Below are 6,667 nucleotides of genomic sequence, written 5' to 3' on the forward strand. Positions count from 1 at the left end.
CCGGAAGTGGTGCTGTGGCTCAAGTGGTAGAGCGCTAGCCTTGAGCTGAAGAGCTGAGGGACAGTGCCCAGGCCCAGAGTTCAGGCCCCACGACCGGACCTAAAAAAAAAGAAAAGAAAACATAAATAACAACAAAGGAAAAAACCCCTTCTTTTTCTATTTCCTGGTGTTCATGTTGATAAATATTATTTTATATGATCAGATGCATACAAGCATTGAACATTTGTGTTTCTCTCTTAAGAATATTCTTCTTTGGTCTCACTGTGTGTGAATGTCTAGAGTCCTGTACAATTTATCATGTCCCAAGTATTTTATATGTAGCTTCCTTCCCCATAGAAGAGAAAACATGTCATTTGTGTATCTGAGCTTGGCTTACCTCCCTCCACATGAATTGTTCTAGGTAGAAACGTTATTATTTAAAAGACAACTTTAGAGGTTTAAATTCATCAACTTTCAATTAGCTAGTAATAAATAAAGAAGTAGATTTTAATCTTAAACAATTCTAAATATTTGTTTGGACCATCTCAGTCATAAAAAGACTATCATATTTGTAAATAGATTATTTGATGATACATTAAAATTATAAAACAGAATCTATTTTATAAAGATGAAGATTAATTACTAAAAATCCATGATTTCTATAAACCATGATGCTGTTTGCCTAAGAAGAGCAACATGAACTCTCTACTAGATTTATTTGAATTGTTTTGTTTTTAAAAGGTGAATAAAATTTTCCTTATCAATATTTTCTTGAACTTTAGGATGTGCTTTAGAAAAATGATTCACATCAAGTGATTTTCTTTTGTGCTCAAATTTCACAGAACTCATATTTGAATGACTTCATTATGAAACTAGAGTTTCATGTGCCATGGGGGCGGATTTTACAGACTCAGATACAACAGACAAATCCTCACTGCCCTTAAAAACATTAAATTTGTCTGTCAAAATTTCCACAAATATGGTATAAAAGTCTTAATCACATGAAACCTGAGCAAATCATATGATTTCTCTGTGTTACTATGAAAAGTCTTTTGGGACTTCAAATCATATTCAAATTATAGCTGAATTTATTCATAGTAATATATTAACTTTCATTTTGGAAAAAAAAAGTCTCTTGGAAGTCTCATTCCTTCCTGAAATTGCCACAGGTCGCTGTTTAGATGTGATGATTCTTTATACAGTAGCCCCTGATTTAAGATGGATCTATATTTTATGTGTGTTGAACTTTGCAATCTTTGGCAAAATCCTCTGTGTTATGAAGTTGTGCAGAGAGTTCCTTATTACAAAGGCTGTGTTATATTTGTAACTTTCTCATCTTTTCTTGATTCTCTTTCAAAATGACCATTCTTTTTCTGTTGCAACTTGCTCTTAAAAATACTTCCTGGAGATTATTGCCATTATTTACCATGCTAGCTATAGGTATTTTCTTAGACAATTCTTAATTTAATGGAGTATTTGGGGAGGTGGGGAAAAAAGGGGTGGGAGGGGAAAAACAAAGGAGGAGGCAATAATGCTCAATAGGAAATGTACTCATTACCTTACTCATATAACTGTAACCCCTCTGTACGGTATTTTTACAATAAAAATGTATAAAAATAATGTATGAAATTAATAGTTATTTATAAATGTTTTTATATGAGAATATTTGTACAAATATATGTATATGTGTTTGTGTGAATAGACACATGATATGTACAAAAAATAGAAGTACGGGTAAGAGAAATTTTTAGAACTACAAATTGAGTGACAGATCCAAGTTCAACTAGAATTCTTATGCAAGGATAGGAATCAAAGGAGATACAAGATATATCCCATAGTTTTTATGGACCCAAATATTTAATCAATGTAGAAATTTTCTAATATGGAATATAATGATAAAGATATAACAGATAGTAACTAATTTTTATTAAATGATGCTTTTCATCAGGCAAAGGGTGGTCTTCATCACGACACAGGAGATAAATTCCCAGATGTTCATAGGTTTTTATCTTCTCAGAGCTGGTGTGGTGACACAGAGTTTTGTGTTTCTTTTTTTGCTCTCTATGTAAAACAGCTCTCTTCTTCTTCCCCAGAACTTTGATCCACCTGTTACAGCACTTAGTCTTTGTGAACATGCCCACTCTCAGGTCTCGTAAGAAATGAAGTAATGTTCATTCTGCTTCTACCATCTCTGCCTTGATAAACCTACCACACACAGATACACAGCAAATATATATTGAATTAGGCTATGAAGAGGCTGAAGTCAAAACATTCTTGTCTTTTCTATGATTCTAAATATGTGAAGTCACCATTCCTGAAGCAATAGCATTGATACAAAACAAACCAGCAAGTCATCAGAAGATAGTATTTTCCAGAATAATCATTTGTTTAAGTTTTCTTTCTATTAGAAGAAAGAAGAATTCAGAAAAAATATTTTTATGCTGTAATCAGAGTTTCTGTGAAGCAAACTAAGGAAGATGAAAGCTATTTATATCTTTTCTTATTTGTCTTTATTTGAAGCTTTAAGTATCATTCTTTATTCATGTAAATTCAGATTTAATATCAGTATTAATATGAAATATTTGCATTTGATAATATCATTACTAAATTAATATTTCTATTAAATATGAACTAGAAAAAATAACCAGAATTGGTTGTTTTAAAATATTGTTAAATTAGCTAGGTGCCAGTGGCTCATTCTTGTAATCCTAGCTATTGAGGAGGCTGAGATCTGAGGATCACAGCTCAAAGCCACCCTATACAGGAAAGTCCATCACACTCTATCTCCAATTAACTACCCAAAAAGCTGGAAGTGGTGTCTGAAGTGGTAGAGCATTACCCTTGGGCACGAAAGCACAGTGTCCAGGCCCTGAATTGAAGCCCCGGGACTGACACACACACACACACACACACACACGTTAAATTAAGTAATAGGTTACAGTCCCAATTCTATATTTTACTTAGATTGTTTTTCTTTTAAATATTAGCTATTCTTTCCAACTTCTATAGCAAGAATTCGGTTCTGTTCCTAACAGGGAGCTATGTTGGAGCATTTGATATATGCTCTTTCAGTCTTCTTGTCTCTTCAGTAACATTTTTAAATAGTTAATGCATGATTCTACTGCCTATCTTTTATGCAGAATTTTGACATTTAACAAGGAAAATTGAAGAATTAAATGAAGCATTAAGGAATGTGGCTTTGTACATTGATATAAAATGCAAGCCTGAAAGAACACACTAGTTTTGTTCTTTACACTGATTGCTATTTGCTAAAACAGCAGTGATTATCTCCTTTTTGTTTCCCAGGGCAATAAAAGCATAATGGCTTAGAACAAAGCTGAAAAAAAGAGATATGCCATAAGTTGTTCTAATTTTCTTTTCTATCCTTTCTTTATTTCTTACAAATGGAACAAAAAAAGAAGGAAAGCTTTAGAAGAAAGGAATGTGGAAATAATCAAGAATGATAGAAGGCTTTATATTATACAAACATTATTTGAAGAAAAATGTACATCTATGTAATGTTCTAATGCTTATAGTTAATCTCAGCATTTTTAGTTTATTTTCCTACATGTAGCATCAATCCCTATTTCTCTTTTCTGAAAGCAGAATTAAAGATGGATTTAAAATGGAAATACCTTTAGAGGGTAGGGAAAAGATACAAATACAAGATATGATTTACACATTTGGCATAATATAGGATGCTCCATTAAAGTGGTATAAAATGGGGTGCTCTATTAAATTTCCAAGGTGCAGTATTGGAGTGAAGAGAAATATATGTGAGATATATGTGAACAAACTATGAAATGGAAATATACGTGAAGTATATGTGAAAAAATAGATAATGTAGCTTTTATATAATGCCATTTACATCCTTTCTTATTCCAGGTGGGACTAATTCCTTTGAGTACAGTCCTTTGCAGGATCTGAAATTGTAAGAGCCAGATCCTAGTGCCCAAAGTGCGTTGCATTGAATTCACTGATTATATTCAGTAGTATAGCTTTGCTTTCCACATAAAGTTGCCTTTAGTGATCATTTCCCTTTTCACAAACATTTGACAACTTATTGAGGAAATTATAACCAATTTTATTTTATTTAGACTTAAAGTATCACTTTTAAGCATAAACATATGAATTTTGAAATGAAGACTTGCATAAACTTAATAGACAGTATAAAGTGTCTATATAAAACAAATCACCACTTAAATGTTAATTCATATGAAAATTTGATTTCATCTTGTATCTTTCCATTTAGTATATTTAACTCATTAACTCATCTTTGGGATGGGTAATTGCGAAGGTAACAGATACATAAGCATTTTAAGTATTTAAGGAAAATATAGTAAACAACATCAAATTTTCCTCTCAGAAAAGCATTAGGTAATAGAAATAATCTTTACATATATTGAATTAATAGAAATTAATGGAAAGTTTCCATTCAAAACTATTTCAGAGCTGGGCACCAGTGGCTCAGACCTGCAATCCCAGCTACTCAGGAGGCTGAGATCTGAGGACTGAAGTTCGAACAAAGCCAGCCCTGGATCTGAGATTTTTATTACCAATTAACCACCAGAAAACCAGAAGTGGAGCTGTGGCTCAAAGTTTTAGAGTGCTAGCCTTGAGCAATAAAGCTCTGGGCTGCCCCTAGGCCTTGAGTTTGAGCCCCACACCCCCCCCCAATAAAAATAAAAATAGGTATGTATATATGTGTAAGTATAAATAGGAAGATACACACAAATAATAAATTTAAGGAATTACATCTCTGGTGGGATTGTTGTTTAAAATCATCTATAAGTGTGCAAACCTATTTTTTCTTCATTACCTCTCCCACCCATGCACAATTTCACTCTCCTCTCCTCTAGATCTTCTGATCAACTGAAGACTAGAACTATGAAATGGAAAACTCCACTTACAACCAAATTAGAAGTTAAACTTCTGAGTAATTTACTGTAGTAACATGCCATACTGTGTTGTCCAGCCAGAAATGGAAATCATCTCTTTTTCTGGAATATTGAGTCTAGGCCCACAGTGACTTGTAAGTCACACCTTAGTAGATTAACCTTGGCCTGACAGTGTGTGTTCACGTGACCCTTATTTTCCTTAAATTAGTTCTGAAGTGCCAGCATGGTCATGCTAGCAATTTAGAAATGCCAAAACAAATCATAGGTTGTTTCCTTTAAGTGCAAAGGTGATGTTCTCAATTTAAAAGGAGGAAAAAAATATGTATGCTTGTTTATTCTATGAAAAGATGTTTGTAAAATTGTTAAGAAGGAACAGTTCTTTTACTATTATTATTTTGAGGTAATAGGGATTGAACTCAAGGCCTCTTGCTGGCTGATCATGCACTCTACTGTTTGAGCCACATTTCAGGTTCTTATTCAGGCTACATTTTTTTTTAATCTCAAATTGTGAACATATGGCCACTATCGGTAATAAATATTTAGTTAAAATGGAAAAAGAATGAAATTTGTGCTGGGAGATATGAATGCAAAACATATCCCAAGAGATATAATTTCCTGTTTTATTTTAAATAAAATATAGGTAATCTCTTTCTGTGCCTAATTTGTAAGTTAACTTTTATCATAGTCTTGTATTTGTAGGAAATACATATCTTATATGCATAATTTGGGGTGACTTGGTTTGATTCAAGTCAAGCACCATTTTCAACTTCGGGAAAAAAAAACATTGATTCAAATAAGTTTTAGACCTTTTATTTTACTTTTTTTCCTGCTCACTGATTTCATGATGGTTATACTTGAGCATCATTACTGGAACTATTTTTTCTTTCTTTTCCTCATTTCTTAGTTTTAGCTCTGTAAATTAGCTGCAGATGCTGACCTGAGATGGATTCATTATGATGTTTAATTATGAGTAGTTGAGTAGGTCAGTTTACCATTGAATAGCATATTTAGATAGGTAAAATATGTACTTTTAGAACCATTAATGTTACAAGTAATAATATGTGCATTGAATATAGCAATAATTTTGTCTTAGAAATTACATTGCTATCTCAAAAATCATAACTATATTTTATAGGAAATCGAGATTAAGCCTGCATCTAAATGCAATTAATGCCCTGTACTTGTAGTAATGTCAGATTTTTCATGCTTTATTAATCTCCCAGTATGTTAGAATTTAAACAGTTCTCTTCTAGATGTGTTCATTTACACTGAAAAGTAATATATCATATCGAATGACTCCTTAAAGGACAAATACAAGCAAAAATAAATGAAATGGAATAAATACACCCTAGACTAAGCAGCAAAATTCTCCATTACCAATAATGTCATACATTTGTAATCTTTATGCTTATTTTATTCTTTTAGGTATTTATTGCTTTTTAACCTTCTCTGAAATTCAACTGAAATCAATAAAATTATTAAATGGTTGTCTGAATAGCTAAAGTATATGAAAGTATTTTTCTATTTCAGGATGAAATAGTTTTCTAAGATTAGTTATTTTTAAATTGGTAAAAATTGACATTCTGTTTCAAGTGATGGCCACATTAGCAAATAATTAGCAAAGTAGGAGCTATTATTTTTTATGATTTTATTGTGAAAATACTGTACAGAGGGGTTACCGTTACATGAGCAAGGTAATGAGTACATTTCTTTTTTTAAAATTTTATTTTATTTGTGAACATGCTGTACAGAGGAGTTACAATTACATGGGCAGGATAATGCGTACATTT

General features: G+C 32.0%; 1 protein-coding gene across 1 annotated transcript in view; it reads left to right on the forward strand.

Moving 5' to 3' along the window:
- Nucleotides 1-6,667, forward strand: part of Ccser1 (coiled-coil serine-rich protein 1) — a 401,729-nt gene that overhangs the window by 186,371 nt on the left and 208,691 nt on the right. The gene's annotated exons all lie outside the window — the stretch shown is intronic.

The sequence above is a fragment of the Dipodomys ordii genome, unplaced genomic scaffold (genome assembly GCF_000151885.1).
Source record: "Dipodomys ordii isolate 6190 unplaced genomic scaffold, Dord_2.0 Scaffold122, whole genome shotgun sequence".
Taxonomy (NCBI): Eukaryota; Metazoa; Chordata; class Mammalia; order Rodentia; family Heteromyidae; genus Dipodomys; species Dipodomys ordii.